At 43.6% G+C, this 17,756-nt stretch overlaps 1 protein-coding gene across 2 annotated transcripts in view; it reads right to left on the bottom strand.

The window, feature by feature from the left end:
• Nucleotides 1–13,831, bottom strand: part of LOC142196092 (P2Y purinoceptor 2-like) — a 28,057-nt gene extending 14,226 nt beyond the window's left edge. Inside the window, exon 1 of one of the 2 annotated variants that reach the window (XM_075266300.1) lies at nucleotides 13,711–13,831. The gene's annotated coding sequence lies outside the window, so the exon portion shown is untranslated. Of the gene's footprint in view, nucleotides 1–11,871; nucleotides 11,895–13,710 lie in introns of those variants that run through there. The other variant, XM_075266302.1, reaches the window with a different exon arrangement.
• Nucleotides 13,832–17,756: the final 3,925 nt, after the last annotated feature.

The following is a 17,756-nucleotide window of genomic DNA, read 5'->3' as shown; positions in this document are numbered from 1 at the left end:
CTTATCCTGTATTATACTCCAGTGCTGAGCTCACTATTCTGCTGGTACAGTCACTGTGTACATACATTACATTACTTATCCTGTATTATACTCCAGAGCTGCGCTCACTATTCTGCTGGTACAGTCACTGTGTACATACATTACATTACTTACCCTGTATTATACTCCACAGCTGCGCTCACTATTCTGCTGGTGCAGTCACTGTGTACATACATTACATTACTTAACCTGTATTATACTCCAGAGCTGCGCTCACTATTCTGCTGGTACAGTCACTGTGTACATACATTACATTACTTATCCTGTATTATACTCCAGTGCTGAGCTCACTATTCTGCTGGTACAGTCACTGTGTACATACATTACATTACTTATCCTGTATTATACTCCAGAGCTGCGCTCACTATTCTGCTGGTACAGTCACTGTGTACATACATTACATTACTTATCCTGTATTATACTCCAGTGCTGAGCTCACTATTCTGCTGGTACAGTCACTGTGTACATACATTATATTACATTACCTATCCTGTATTACACTCCAGAGCTGCGCTCACTATTCTGCTGGTACAGTCACTGTGTACATACATTACATTACTTATCCTGTATTATACTCCAGAGCTGCACTCACTATTCTGCTGGTACAGTCACTGTGTACATACATTACATTACTTATCCTGTATTATACTGCAGAGCTGCGCTCACTATTCTGCTGGTGCAGTCACTGTGTACATACATTACATTACTTATCCTGTATTATACTCTAGAGCTGCGCTCACTATTCTGCTGGTGCAGTCACTGTGTACATACATTACATTACTTATCCTGTATTATACTCCAGAGCTGCGCTCACTATTCTGCTGGTACAGTCACTGTGTACATACATTACATTACTTATCCTGTATTATACTCCAGAGCTGCGCTCACTATTCTGCTGGTGCAGTCACTGTGTACATACATTACATTACTTATCCTGTATTATATTCCAGAGCTGCGCTCACTATTCTGCTGGTATAGTCACTGTGTACATACATTACATTACTTATCCTGTATTATACTCCAGAGCTGCGCTCACTATTCTGCTGGTGCAGTCACTGTGTACATACATTATATTACTTATCCTGTATTATACCCCAGAGCTGCGCTCACTATTCTGCTGGTGCAGTCACTGTGTACATACATTACATTACTTATCCTGTATTATACTCCAGAGCTGCGCTCACTATTCTGCTGGTATAGTCACTGTGTACATACATTACATTACTTATCCTGTATTATACTCCAGAGCTGCGCTCACTATTCTGCTGGTGCAGTCACTGTGTACATACATTACATTACTTATCCTGTATTATACTCCAGAGCTGCGCTCACTATTCTGCTGGTGCAGTCACTGTGTACATACATTACATTACTTATCCTGTATTATACTCCAGAGCTGCACTCACTATTCTGCTGGTATAGTCACTGTGTACATACATTACATTACTTATCCTGTATTATACTCCAGAGCTGCGCTCACTATTCTGCTGGTATAGTCACTGTGTACATACATTACATTACTTATCCTGTATTATACTCCAGAGCTGCGCTCACTATTCTGCTGGTGCAGTCACTGTGTACATACATTATATTACTTATCCTGTATTATACCCCAGAGCTGCGCTCACTATTCTGCTGGTGCAGTCACTGTGTACATACATTACATTACTTATCCTGTATTATACTCCAGAGCTGCGCTCACTATTCTGCTGGTGCAGTCACTGTGTACATACATTACATTACTTATCCTGTATTATACTCCAGAGCTGCGCTCACTATTCTGCTGGTGCAGTCACTGTGTACATACATTACATTACTTATCCTGTATTATACTCCAGAGCTGCGCTCACTATTCTGCTGGTATAGTCACTGTGTACATACATTACATTACTTATCCTGTATTATACTCCAGAGCTGCGCTCACTATTCTGCTGGTGCAGTCACCGTGTACATACATTACATTACTTATCCTGTATTATACTCCAGAGCTGCGCTCACTATTCTGCTGGTATAGTCACTGTGTACATACACGGCACAGTACAGTATACAGGACTAATATTCCACATTGTAGTTACAGATACGTCTCATTGCTGGGCCCCAGGTCATATTGACCAGAGATAACTTCAGGCCTCTGTGTGTTTTCTTATGACATTCTTCTCCTTCCTGTCAGTGATATATGAGGCGTCAGATAACATTCGGTGTATACGGTATATCAGTGACACAAGGATATATAATAACATCGACAGTCTGGAAATCGGATATGAACTAAAATACATTGTCAGATGCTGAGTAATGGGGAAATCATACACGGCTGTCAGGGGAGATTATATCTGTTCTTTGACTCTGTTCACATTTGTATCTGGGTTTCTGTCTATTATGGAAACTGCAACACTCGGGTGATAGATACACAATACACACAACTAGTATATCACTATGATTATTATAATTCATTGGACGTTGATAACACATTACACATCAGATGTCCCTTTAAAAGAAAATTCTTAGTAACTGGAGAAGATTTTAGGTGAAGTTTTTCTTTCTGAGAAGAACATTGTCCTGAGAGTGAGGAGGGGGATGTGAGACCTGATATACCGCCATCCTGCTACTGCCTGTGGTCAGTGTGACCGCGCTCCTGTCTCACTATTACTGCCACCAACACTGCTCAAGGTGAAGTGAGAAGAAGAGGGAGGTGAGAAAATAGTCAAAATTCTGGGGAATTTTATTACCCCTCCCCCAACCTTCCTCTTCCCGTAGATAGATAGATAGATAGATAGATAGATAGATAGATAGGAGATAGATAGATAGATAGATAGATAGATAGGAGATAGATAGATAGATAGATAGATAGATAGATAGATAGATAGATAGATAGATAGATAGGAGATAGATAGATAGATAGATAGATAGATAGATAGATAGGAGATAGATAGATAGATAGATAGATAGATAGATAGATAGATAGATAGATAGGAGATAGATAGATAGATAGATAGATAGATAAGAGATAGATAGATAGATAGATAGATAGATAGATAGGAGATAGATAGATAGATAGATAGATAGATAGATAGGAGATAGATAGATAGATAGATAGATAGATAGATAGATAGGAGATAGATAGATAGATAGATAGATAGATAGATAGATAGATAGGAGATAGATAGATAGATAGATAGATAGGAGATAGATAGATAGATAGATAGATAGATAGATAGATAGATAGGAGATAGATAGATAGATAGATAGATAGATAGATAGATAGGAGATAGATAGATAGATAGATAGATAGATAGATAAGAGATAGATAGATAGATAGATAGATAGATAGGAGATAGATAGATAGGAGATAGATAGATAGATAGATAGATAGATAGATAGATAGGAGATAGATAGATAGATAGATAGATAGATAAGAGATAGATAGATAGATAGATAGATAGATAGATAGATAGATAGATAGGAGATAGGAGATAGATAGATAGATAGATAGATAGATAGATAGATAGATAGATAGATAGGAGATAGATAGATAGATAGATAGATAGATAGATAGGAGATAGATAGATAGATAGATAGATAAGAGATAGATAGATAGATAGATAGATAGATAGATAGGAGATAGATAGATAGATAGATAGATAGATAGATAGATAGATAGGAGATAGATAGATAGATAGATAGATAGATAGATAGGAGATAGATAGATAGATAGGAGATAGATAGATAGATAGATAGATAGATAGATAGATAGATAGATAGATAGGAGATAGATAGATAGATAGATAGATAGATAGGAGATAGATAGATAGATAGATAGATAGATAGATAGATAGATAGGAGATAGATAGATAGATAGATAGATAGATAGATAGATAGGAGATAGATAGATAGATAGATAAGAGATAGATAGATAGATAGATAGATAGTTCTCTCTCCGTCGCCCGCACTCACACTATAGGTATCAGAGCTGACGTGTGTGAACATTTCCTTATTTGCTCAGTGACTTTTCTAGTTCTTCAGTTTTCGTCTTCAGATATTTACCAGTAAACAGTCGGTGGCAGGGAGAAGATTCTGAGAAGATTCTTAGAAGTTTCTGAGATGTTTCTGAGGTCCTCGGGCGGTGGCAGAGACATTACAGGACGTCACTGTGCTGAGAATGTTCCTTCAGTCTCTGAGATTCCTCTGCCCGGACTAGGACACTGTACACACTGCTGATTCCTCCACCTGACAATACGGCAGCTATGTGGCGGATTATTGGACTGTGATTACATTTTGTAGATTTTTCTCAATCTTTAGGGTGAAAGTTTGTATTTTAGGTAGTGAGTGTAACACCACATGCCTGGTTAGAGTACACAGGACGTGTTTGTAGTCTGTAACCATTGAGACAGAGATTGCAGAGGAGCTGTATACACAGAACGAGGCCTGATATTTTAATCTAAACTATACCCAAGGTTGTGTCACTGCTTCTGTTATATACATTGGAACAATAAAACATGGCAGCAGCCTCCCTCGAATACACAAGGGACCCCTTTAACCCCTTGACTGCCCCTTTAAATAGCGTCAATGATACATCGTAGGTCTGGTTGCCCTTTGGGACCATCACCCACTCTGACTTGCCCAAGACCTACAGTCACTCTTTGACAATGTTGCAATTTTGTTACAACTTGTGGACAATCAAAAGTCGCCGATTGGCCTAATGGTGACGCTGTTTCCCGCCTGCAGACTCGCTTTATGTCACGTGGGAAAGACGGCGTTAGATCCTCTGCAGAGCTGTCAGTAATGTGACTAGACAGAGATGTTATCGCAGCGGTTACGTGTCCATACTTGTACACAGGAATGTATAAAGAGCAATAAAATCCTGAACAGGCAGCGAGAGTAAAGTCCTGAGAGGGAGGCGGCCTCTTAAAGGGGTGGTTTGTTTTATACATGCCCTTTTATATAAGAAATGAATAAACTGCTTTCGTCCTGAGACGGGTTTGACTCTTTTTTTAATGAAACAGACCCCAGAGTATAATGGGTGGAGCCCCGGGGGAGGGGTAAAAAATAACAAAAACTTCCATACCTTCTGTAGCCTTTTTTGGGTCTCCACCACGGCGCTCAAATCAAACAAGCTTTATTGGCACGTCCGAATAGATATTTGGCATTGCCAAAGCTAGTAGAGTGGGGCGGGGTGAGTTGGGGGGCTGAGTGGTGGGTATGGGGAGGTGGGGTGGGGTGGTTGATTTGGGGTATAACAGTCCGTGGAGTCTCATCTTCCTCTTAGTTGGTGACCGCCATATGGTGGGGTGGGGTAGGTGGTTTGGGGTATAACAGTCCGTGGAGTCTCGTCTTCCTCTTAGTTGGTGACCGCTATATGGGGAGGTGGGGCGGGGTGGGTGTTTTGGGGTATAACAGTCCGTGGAGTCTCATCTTCCTCTTAGTTGGTGACTGCTATATGGGGAGGTGGGGGTGGGGTGGGTGGTTTGGGGTATAACAGTCCTTGGAGTCTCATTTTCCTCCTAGTTGGTAACCGCTATATGGGGAGGTGGGGTGGGGTGGGTGGTTTGGGGTATAACAGTCCTTGGAGTCTCATTTTCCTCTTAGTTGGTGGCCGCTATATGGGGAGGTGGGGTGGGGTGGCTGATTTGGGGTATAACAGTCCATGGAGTCTCATCTTCCGCTTAGTTGATGACCGCTATATGGGGAGGTGGGGTGGGGTGGTTGATTTGGGGTATAACAGTCCTTGGAGTCTCATCTTCCTCTTAGTTGGTGACCGCTATATGGGGAGGTGGGGTGGGGTGGCTGATTTGGGGTATAACAGTCCGAGGAGTCTCATCTTCCGCTTAGTTGGTGACCGCTATATGGGGAGGTGGGGTGGGGTGGTTGATTTCGGGTATAACAGTTCATGGAGTCTCATCTTCCTCTTAGTTGGTGACCGCTATATGGGGAGGTGGGGTGGGGTGGGTGGTTTGGGGTATAACAGTCCTTGGAGTCTCATTTTCCTCTTAGTTGGTGGCCGCTATATGGGGAGGTGGGGTGGGGTGGCTGATTTGGGGTATAACAGTCCGTGGAGTCTCATCTTCCGCTTAGTTGGTGACTGCTATATGGGGAGGTGGGGTGGGGTGGTTGATTTGGGGTATAACAGTCCTTGGAGTCTCATCTTCCTCTTAGTTGGTGACCGCTATATGGGGAGGTGGGGTGGGGTGGCTGATTTGGGGTATAACAGTCCGTGGAGTCTCATCTTCCGCTTAGTTGGTGACCGCTATATGGGGAGGTGGGGTGGGTGGTTTGGGGTATAACAGTCCTTGGAGTCTCATTTTCCTCTTAGTTGGTGGCCGCTATATGGGGAGGTGGGGTGGGGTGGCTGATTTGGGGTATAACAGTCCGAGGAGTCTCATCTTCCGCTTAGTTGGTGACCGCTATATGGGGAGGTGGGGTGGGGTGGTTGATTTCGGGTATAACAGTTCATGGAGTCTCATCTTCCTCTTAGTTGGTGACCGCTATATGGGGAGGTGGGGTGGGTGGTTCGGGGTATAACAGTCCGTGGAGTCTCATCTTCCTCCTGTTTGGTGACAGCTGGACACGCATTGGGCAACGATCTCCACAGTGACCTCTTCTTCTCCCAGTAGGATGTAGAGTTTCTCTTGGTGACGTCTTGTACCTGAGACCACCGTGGCCCCATCACCGCCCTCATGGGAGACCCTGGACAGATGACGTCAGCTATGGTGCCACGAGGAGATCAAAAAGAGGTGAGGGAAGGGGAGTCTGAGTGTTTTTCACGTGTTATATTCTGGGATATAAAGTATAATAATTTCACTTCCAGGTCACACCAACCCAAACTGAATCCCAACCCGAGTCTCCGGAATGGGAAACCAAACAAACCTTGGAAGGTTCGCCTATCTCTAGTCTTGATGCCCATGACCCCCTGCCCTTCTGTTCACCTTCATACTCCATGGGCCACATTGGGCCAATACCTATATAGGAGTGTCGGACTAAAATTTATGCTTCATGGTTTGAGGGTAATTTTTGACTATGGGAACATACACTGAGATATCTGTTCATAGAAATGGAAGACGTCATGGTGGACTGGGCTGGATGGAGAAGATAAGGAAAGAGAAAGTCTACAGAGGAGATGTCCAGGGTCACTGGATATTAAAGTTATGGGTTTTCTACAGGTTTCTATAGAGTGAGGGTGGAAGGGAGACGAATTTGACCACCCAAAATTGGGACTTAGGCCCTAACTCTTTAAGGACCATCACGTTGCCACTACTGAGTACAAGAGTAGTAGTCTATACAAGATGGCGACTTCAGGACCCCGATTTTCAGGTCGTGCTGTTTCCTTATTTAGGATATAAATGCTCTACTATTTCTTCGATACATTGGCCCGCAATTTGCAAATGACCCATCGTAAAAACCATAATTTATAATGACCACAATTTCCTGAGTTGCGAGAGATAATTACCGGCTCCGGTTCTTAGACATCCTTTCCAGAGTCACTTAACCTGACAGGTGTGTCCTGCGGTGCCCGGAGGGTGCGGTACGTAAATGGGGCTGTTAGCGATAAGACTAGGACAGAGGTGTGGGCAGCAGATGGTAGGAACGCAGCTATGGGTGGTGAGGACGGGACGTTACAGATGTCACCGAGATAACAGGGGATGGAGGTGTGATAAGCGTCATACGGTTATGTGATACTGACAAGTGTCTGATGGGTGGGGATCAAACTACTGTGACCACTGGTGGGACCCCAAGACTTTCTGATATAGATTGGGTACCATGAACCAGTATCAGTAGGGGGCAACTGGACCTCCTGTTTTAGGTTAAGCTAGCAAAGATTAGCAGTAGTAAGGGACAACCAGGCCTCCTGTTATGGGTAGGGGGTATCAAGATCTTCTGTAATGGATTGAGTTAGCATGAATGAACACCAGTAGGGGGCACCAGGACCTCAGTTCATGGGTTGGGTTAGCATGAACGAGCCCCAGTAGGGGACACCAGGACCTCAGTTCATGGGTTGGGTTAGCATGAACGAGCACCAGTAGGGGACACCAGGACCACCTATTATGGGTTGGGTTAGCATAAACGATCACCAGTAGAGGGCACTAGAACTTTCTGTTGAGTTGGGTTAGCATGAACGAGCACTAGTAGGGGGCATCAAGGCCACTTGCAATGGGTTGGGTTAGTAAGAACGAGCATAAGTAGGGGGCATCAGAACCCCCTGTTATTGGTTAGGCAACCATGAAGGAGCCCCAGTAGAGGGCATTAGGACCACCTGTTATGGGTTGGGTTAGCATGATTGAGCACCAGTAGGGGACACCAGGACCTACGATGATGGGTTGGGTTAGCATGAATGAGCACCAGTAGGGGGCGCCAGGACATCCAGTTATTGGTTGGGTTAGTATGAATGTGCACCAGTAGGGGGCACCAGGACCACCTATTATGGGTTAGGCTAGCATGACTGAGCGCCAGTAGGGGGCACCATGATGGCTTAAGTTAGCATTAACAAACACCAGCAGGAGGTTCTATTTTGATGTTTGCTCTACAGGGTCCATCTCTTTAAATATCCCCCTTATAGTCCCCAGTGAGTCACTGAGCAGAACCCCCCTCACATATCACTTTCCTCTATGTCCTGTCCGTTGCCTACACCAGGCGATTCATCACCGCAGCCCTGACCGTCACTACTACTCCCACCGCTCCCAGCCTGATGTATCAAACACATGTTGGGGGTTGGGTACTAAGCTCTGCTCAATCGCACAGGTCATTCTGGAGAAGTCATTAGCCATGAATTAGCTTATTATGTATTTTCCCAAAATCCCTATTTTTGTTATAGCTTTTCCACATTGAGTTCAGTGTTCTGGACATGTGACTACTGCAAAATTATAATAACATGTTTTGTTGATGGAACTGACATAACATATCAGATACATAAAAATTCTAAGAAGTATTAAACTGATTTTACACTAGCGCAGATCCTCAGGGGCGGAGCCTAACAAGAACCAATAGAATGCAGAAGAGGGAATCTGTGTGTCAGGCTCCACCTCTGCAGACCAGCCCTAGCACTCATCATCTATAGCATTGCTGATGAGGCATGATGGTTTGGCGGTGTAATGCAAAATCTGCCTGCAACAAACTAGGCCATATCATAGTGCAGGAGGCCAGCAGAGGTTTGAATGCAGCTTTGGATGTGATTGGAGCATAAAACATGATGTAACCCAAGTACCGGCCATAACTACTTATTATATTAGATGAATGTTTATCTTGCAGACGACCTGGAGACCACAGAATTACAGCGGATTTATTGAGCGAGTGATGGTGCTAAATAAAATATACAAAGAATAACATTAGAGTGAAGTTAATGGGAGATGGCGGTTTTACAGACACTAATCCCAACTAAGCCGGGCAGAAAATCAGATTCCCACAAAAGTGGTGGGAGATTAATCCGGCAGAACATTCCAGAAAGATGAATCACAGATCACAACAACTCATCCCAGCCATGACATAGAGACCATCAGGACCTGTGTGATACAGGGCCCTGCCCCAGCTGGAAGCAGAGCATTGTGGGAGTCTCCCATGGGCCCAACCGTTTTACATGTTACACAATCCCTTCAAGATTCCTGGGATACGAAGAATCAACAAGAACATGTCTCTTGTATAACAATATGAGGGAATGTGACATCATCCTCATACTATAGTGGCTGGTAGGTCACTATCCCTGCCCCCGAGGTTCCCTAAAATCCTCCTCATTCACCAAAAAGTCCTTCTAGGGTAAAACAGTAACTACAAGACAATTACGCTGGGAGAAGAACATAATGTTACTCTATGTCTCTGAGACTGCATGCTGTGAGAGGGGAGGAAGAGCAGAGCTAGACATCTAAACGGCTCACCAGTATTGACATAGCACACTTAGGCCTGCCCCCGCTTACCAGGATAGATACAGTATCTAATGCAGTATTATAGCTGCCAAAGGGGTTTAGTGTTTGTATCATTATATATAATATAACAGAAGAATTCAGAGCTGAACATGATGATCGACTTACCCCGCACTCCCTCAAAAACTGGGGCAACAGCTTATGTTACAGCGAGTCACCGGGGAATATATGTAACTGGGTAAAGTATCACTGAATATACAAAGGTATAAAATCACACAACAACAAAGGCAAAAATAATGCGCAATCACACACAAAGCGTTACTAACTGCAAATCTACCCAGTAATGGTGCCAAATAGCAGATATAAAAGATACTGCATATAATAAACACAACAATATACAGAAATAACAGTCTAGCATCCAACCAAACCCATATACATATAGCATTAGAGGGTAGTATTATAGTAGTTATATTCTTGTACATAGGAGTAGTATTATAGTAGTTATATTCTTGTATATAGGAGCAGTATTATAGTAGTTATATTCTTGTACATAGGAGCAGTATTATAGTAGTTATATTCTTGTACATAGGAGCAGTATTATAGTAGTTATATTCTTGTACATAGGAGTAGTATTATAGTAGTTATATTCTTGTACATAGGAGGTAGTATTATAGTAGTTATATTCTTGTACATAGGAGTAGTATTATAGCAGTTATATTCTTGTACATAGGAGCAGTATTATAGTAGTTATATTCTTGTACATAGGAGTAGTATTATAGCAGTTATATTCTTGTACATAGGAGCAGTATTATAGTAGTTATATTCTTGTACATAGGAGTAGTATTATAGTAGTTATATTATTGTACATAGGAGGTAGTATTATAGTAGTTATATTCTTGTACATAGGAGTAGTATTATAGCAGTTATATTCTTGTACATAGGAGCAGTATTATAGTAGTTATATTCTTGTACATAGGAGTAGTATTATAGCAGTTATATTCTTGTACATAGGAGCAGTATTATAGCAGTTATATTCTGGTACATTACAGTATATGTCACCTCTTCCTCCTGCTTTTCTTGGCACACATCCCTCCTACATTACTCAGCAGGGGACATGACTGGTGTTCGCTCCATCTGGATCATCTTTAGACTACAGTAATACGTATCTGTTATATTCACCTCCTGGCAGGGTTTGTACATTTGGAAATACTTTTAGAGCTCTGTTGTGGCCTCCAGGATCTAATAAGAGGCGGAGGGATTACTGTTCTGTATCTTCTTTCCTCCCTGTCCTCTCACTGCTGTATATAGATAGATTTGCTATCTCTGTCCTGTATACTGAGCTCCTGCTGGGCACACGTCTAATGGGAGAACATCAGAGGACTCCTTTATGTGACCCCCAAGGAGGATTGTTAGATGTGAGGAGACGTCTCAGTGCCTCTTACTATAGTAATGCAAGAATTAAACATGAAAGAAGAAAGTGAATAAAGGAAACAATTATATATGGGAGGGGACTCGAGGAACGTATAGGAGACCTGGAGACGTATAGGAGACCTGGAGACGTATAGGAGACTTGAAGACATATAGGAGACCTGGAGACGTATAGGAAAACTAGAGGCATAAAACATCCTGAAGATCTGGATATACACAGGCAGGTTCTCACGTATGAGGCTGTAACCACAGACAGATTTGTTGGCTCTTATATGGGCACTTGTCCGTCTCGCTCTTCCAGTAAGGGCTGACCATAGATGGAGCTGCAGGTGGTGTGAATGGCAGGTAAAGGCTGGGGTTTTCTATAAACAGCCCCTTTGTGTCAGGCCATTGTCCTGCAGATTTGGACATGCACCCTGCTGATCTCCTGCTGATCTCCTGCCATTCATCCCATGTTGTCCCCAAACGTCCTGCCCAGAAGGTCATAAAATCCTCCTGTGATAATATTCATCATATTACAATCACAAATAATGGGATAACCCAGATACGTGCTGGTTTATACCTGCAAACTCCGAACAATGTGGGAACGGGAGGGTGCGCTTCATCCACATAACACACCCTCTTATGTGTCATTCATTTCTATTCACCTCTGTAATACAATGCCCTGCAAGGCTTCACTTGATTTCTTCAGGACACGCAAAGCTCCAATATTGAATTAAATGCAAGAATGACAGTATAGACTGACACAGAACAGGATTCACTAAATTGCTACCAGTTACTGTCAAGCATTATACAAGTGACAGTATGAACATTGTCCTGACAACTTCACTAACACAATGTAGTCAGGGTCCACCACTGGACGGACATATGGATAGGGCTGCAAAGTCAGCGGAGGCTCCTGGAGAGAACACAGGGTTTATTCCTCTCTTTAGAATGCAACAAAATATATAGTATTACACAGAGCCCATGTAATATCAATATACAATAGCTACATATTACTGCTATACTGTACATAAATAACACCGCTATACAATGCCCATGCATTACTTCCATATCGTGCCTAAATCATTTCATTACACAATGCCCACATTGTACCCATGTAATAATCTTATATACTATCGCATATATACTCTCAATATACAATGGCCCACGTAATACTATCATACTGTACATACATTATACCACAATATAGCCATACTGTATATAAATAATGACACTGTACAATGCCCATATAAAATTGCCATACAGTATATAAATGATAACAGAGTACAATGCCTGTATAATACTGCCATATTGTGTATGAATAATGACACTGTCCAATGCCTATATAATACTGCCATACCATGTATCTATTCTACCACAATACAGCCATACTGTATATAAATAATGATGCTTTACAATGTCTATATAATACTGTCATACTGTATAAATATAATGATGCTGTACAATGCCCATATCATACTGCCATACTGTTTATCCATTATACCACAATATAGCCACACTGTATATAAATAATGACACTGTACAATGCCCATATAAAACTGCCATACTGTATATAAATAATTACACTGCACAATGCCCATACTGTATATAAGTGATAACAGAGTACAATTCCTGTATAATACTGCCATACTGTATTTCAAAAATTACAGAGTACAATACCTATATAATACTGCCATACTGTATATTCATTAAACCACAATACAGCCATGCTGTACAGGAATCATACTGCTAGATAATGTCAAGTTAATACCGCCATAGTTTATATAAAAAAATTCACTACATATTGCTGCAATGCTGTACATAAAATATAACACTACACAATGAAAAGTTAATGCTGCCACATCGTGTATAAATTATACCACTTTGCAATGCCCATGTAATAATACCGTACTGTCCATACTGTACATAAATGATACTACTATTCAATGTCCACATAATATTGCCATCCAATGCATAATACCGCCATACACTGACCTTATACCTGTATTGTATAGTCCCCAAATAAAACTGCAATACAGTGCTCATAAAATATCGTAGCTGAACCCAAAAAGGGGCAGACTGAATATAGAAAGGACTGGGGGGGTAGAAGTCTGAACATAGTACAAACCTCAAGGTAATGTGTGCTTATATGTGATGTCCTGCCCACATGGTAGATTGTCAGCTCATGAGGTCAGTATCTCCTCCACACATGGTGATCCCAATACAATAACAGCAGGACACACAGCGCTGGGCGTACCGGCTAATATACATGGAACCCATGACTGTGCTGACAACCTGCACCTCTGAACACCAAGATCCCACATGGTAATAATACAGCACGATGGGGCATGTAATACATACACACACCCTATAAACATGACATAACAAGGTATATACAGTGTACAGAGCGCAGACTTACCCAAGAAATGTAAAGCCAGAGCAGTGGACTCTCAGACCTCAGTAGACTACATGTCTTCATGTGACTGAGCCCTGGATACAAAGTCTACAGCAGAAGCTCAACACAGAATCGCCCCCTCCTCTAGAGCCGACAACTAGTGAGAGACTGTGGGTGGGAGGAAGAGAAGCTGGGAGTGACTGCGACTATTCACTGGGAACCCAATAACCATACACAGCACAGAGTACATGACACCGCACACTGCACTCCAGAAAGGTAGCCAGGGGCAAGAGACAAACAATTCGCAATAAAAATCGCAAGTAAAAGTAACTTGAAAGATTTAAAACAAAAATGACGTTCTTACATATTTCACTACAGAATGTCAACAATGGTAAAACAAGGAATGTGCTGGTCAATCCAGATACTACTGGTAATACTACTCCTATGTACAAAACTATAACTACTATAATACTGCCCCCCTATGTACAAAACTATAACTACTATAATACTACCCCCTATATACAAGACTATAACTACTATAATACTGCCCCCCTAGGTACAAGAATATAACTACTATAATACTACCCCCTAGGTACAAGAATATAACTACTATAATACTACCTCCTATGTACAAGAATATAACTACTATAATACTACTCCTATGTACAAGAATATAACTACTATAATACTACTCCTATGTACAAGAATATAACTACTATAATACTGCTCCTATGTACAAGAATATAACTACTATAATACTACCTCCTATGTACAAGAATATAACTACTATAATACTGCTCCTATGTACAAGACTATAACTACTATAATACTGCCCCCCTATATACAAGACTATAACTACTATAATACTGCCCCCCTAGGTACAAGAATATAACTACTATAATACTACCTCCTATGTACAAGAATATAACTATTATAATACTGCTCCTATGTACAAGAATATTTCTACTATAATACTACTCCTATGTACAAGAATATAACTACTATAATACTGCTCCTATGTACAAGAATATAACTACTATAATACTGCTCCTATGTACAAGAATATAACTACTATAATACTACCTCCTATGTACAAGAATATAACTACTATAATACTGCTCCTATGTACAAGAATATAACTACTATAATACTACTCCTATGTACAGGAATATAACTACTATAATACTGCTCCTATGTACAAGAATATAACTACTATGATCAAATGGGGATAGTAACGCTCCTTAGGCAGTGTGCCCCTTTACAGGTGTTTGGAGACTTACAAGCCTTTTTCACTCCACTGGGGGATTATGGAAAAAAATATGTAAATCTGTTTTCCCGGATGTAATTATTAGTGCTGTGCCTCTCTTCCCTGTCTCCGCCCCCTTATCATCATGCACAACTTTTTTTCAAGCCTAATAACATAATGTGGGGATTATTGCCAAACTAGTATTTCTATTCCAAAAGAATAGATTCCCAGCTGTGATTCTAGTCCCATGATTCTATTAGAGCGCCCCCTATCATCCAAACATGCGACCTCCTAATAAATTCCATCACACATAAATTATTGAAATACTTGATACTTACATCTTTGTAAGATGCAGAGAAGTTGCATGGACACCGGAGGAGTCAGTACAAGTGTGCGGTACATTATTGACACACAGATGTCAGTAGGGTTATCAGAGGTTACAGTTCATACTTAGGTCCTTATGGACAGGCTCCGGCTGCAGGAACCCAGCTGTGTACTGTAATCTGTCTAGACTCGGTCCTTGTAATGGGCTGGTGTCCTGCTGTGGTGCTTATAATTCCACCACCCTCTGCTGGCAGTTCCGATGCGGTACCGACAACTCTAATACTCTCCCTTCCGCTCCTGGCGGTTCTGGTGCCATACTGACACCTCCGATACTCTGACTTGGGAGGCAGGTAAAAAACCTAAAATTTGGATACAAATATCCTGCCCTACTCTAGTGTACAAAATATACCAGATATTAGATAGACAATACTAGAAGGTAGTCGCCATCTAGTGGCCTGTAGTTCAGCTGCTACATTTTTAACTGGGTTGTATCTAATTGTGCCGACTAGTTACATTGATATAACCCCGTAGCACTGTACTCGCTGGTGTACTGTCTCCTGTCTGACTGTGAGTCTCTCATCTTGTAGGAATTAGTGTTCTTACCTGCTAAACTTCCTTCAGCCAATCCCTGTCTGTCTGTATTGAAGTCCTCTCACTTAGGGGAGTGACACACCGTATACTATGTACCTGGACCTGAGCGCTTCTGTCATGTCTATTTTTCTATACTTGATTTCCTTTCCTTGTTGGCCTCTGGGCTTCTGCTACCTGTCCCACATTGGCCTAATGGCTTCTGCTACCTGAATCCATGTTGGCCTCTGGGCTTCTGCCACCTGTCCCCTGTTGGCCTCTGGGCTTCTGCTACCTGTCCCCTGTTGGCCTCTGGGCTTATGCTAGCTGTCCCCTGTTGGCCTCTGGGCTTCTGCCACCTGTCCCCTGTTGGCCTCTGGGCTTCTGCTACCTGTCCCCTGTTGGCCTCTGGGCTTCTGCTACCTGCCCCCTGTTGGCCTCTGGGCTTCTGCCACCTGTCCCCTGTTGGCCTCTGGGCTTCTGCTACTTGTCCCCTGTTGGCCTCTGGGCTTCTGCCACCTGTCCCCTGTTGGCCTCTGGGCTTCTGTTACTTGTCCCCTGTTGGCTTCTGGGCTTCTGCTACCTGTCCCTTGTTGGCCTCTGGGCTTCTGCTACCTGTCCCCTGTTGGCCTCTGGGCTTCTGCTACCTGTCCCCTGTTGGCCTCTGGGCTTCTGCCACCTGTCCCCTGTTGGCCTCTGGGCTTCTGCCACCTGTCCCCTGTTGGCCTCTGGGCTTCTGCTACCTGTCCCCTGTTGGCCTCTGGGCTTCTGCCACCTGTCCCCTGTTGGCCTCTGGGCTTCTGCTACCTGTCCCCTGTTGGCCTCTGGGCTTCCGCCACCTGACCCCTGTTGGCCTCTGGGCTTCTGCCACCTGTCCCCTGTTGGCCTCTGGGCTTCTGTCACCTGTCCCCTGTTGGCCTCTGGGCTTCTGCTACTTGTCCCCTGTTGGCCTCTGGGCTTCTGCTACCTGTCCCCTGTTGGCTTCTGGGCTTCTGCTACTTGTCCCCTGTTGGCCTCTGGGCTTCTGCTACCTGACCCCTGTTGGCCTCTGGGCTTCTGCTACCTGTCCCCTGTTGGCCTCTGGGCTTCTGCTACCTGTCCCCTGTTGGCTTCTGGGCTTCTGCTACCTGCCCCCTGTTGGCCTCTGGGCTTCTGCTACCTGACCCCTGTTGGCTTCTGGGCTTCTGCTACCTGTCCCCTGTTGGCCTCTGGGCTTCTGCTACCTGTCCCTTGTTGGCCTCTGGGCTTCTGCTACTTGTCCCCTGTTGGCCTCTGGGGTTCTGCTACCTGTCCCCTGTTGGCCTCTGGGCTTCTGCTACTTGTCCCCTGTTGGCCTCTGGGCTTCTGCTACCTGTCCCCTGTTGGCTTCTGGGCTTCTGCTACCTGTCCCTTGTTGGCCTCTGGGCTTCTGCCACCTGTCCCCTGTTGGCCTCTGGGCTTCTGCTACTTGTCCCCTGTTGGCTTCTGGGCTTCTGCTACTTGTCCCCTGTTGGCCTCTGGGCTTCTGCTACCTGACCCCTGTTGGCCTCTGGGCTTCTGCTACCTGTCCCCTGTTGGCCTCTGGGCTTCTGCTACCTGTCCCCTGTTGGCCTCTGGGCTTCTGCCACCTGTCCCCTGTTGGCCTCTGGGCTTCTGCTACTTTTCCCCTGTTGGCTTCTGGGCTTCTTCTACCTGTCCCCTGTTGGCCTCTGGGCTTCTGCTACCTGACCCCTGTTGGCTTCTTGGTTACTGCTACCTGTCCCCTGTTGGCCTCTGGGCTTCTGCTACTTGTCCCCTGTTGGCCTCTGGGCTTCTGCTACCTGTCCCCTGTTGGCCTCTGGGCTTCTGCTACCTGTCCCCTGTTGGCCTCTGGGCTTCTGCCACCTGTTCCCTGTTGGCCTCTGGGCTTCTGCTACCTGTCCCTTGTTGGCCTCTGGACTTCTGCTACCTGTCC

The sequence above is a fragment of the Leptodactylus fuscus genome, chromosome 2 (assembly GCF_031893055.1).
Source record: "Leptodactylus fuscus isolate aLepFus1 chromosome 2, aLepFus1.hap2, whole genome shotgun sequence".
Lineage (NCBI taxonomy): Eukaryota > Metazoa > Chordata > Amphibia > Anura > Leptodactylidae > Leptodactylus > Leptodactylus fuscus.
The sequence above is the reverse complement of the archived record's forward strand: the minus strand, read 5'-3'. Positions and strand labels throughout refer to the sequence as shown.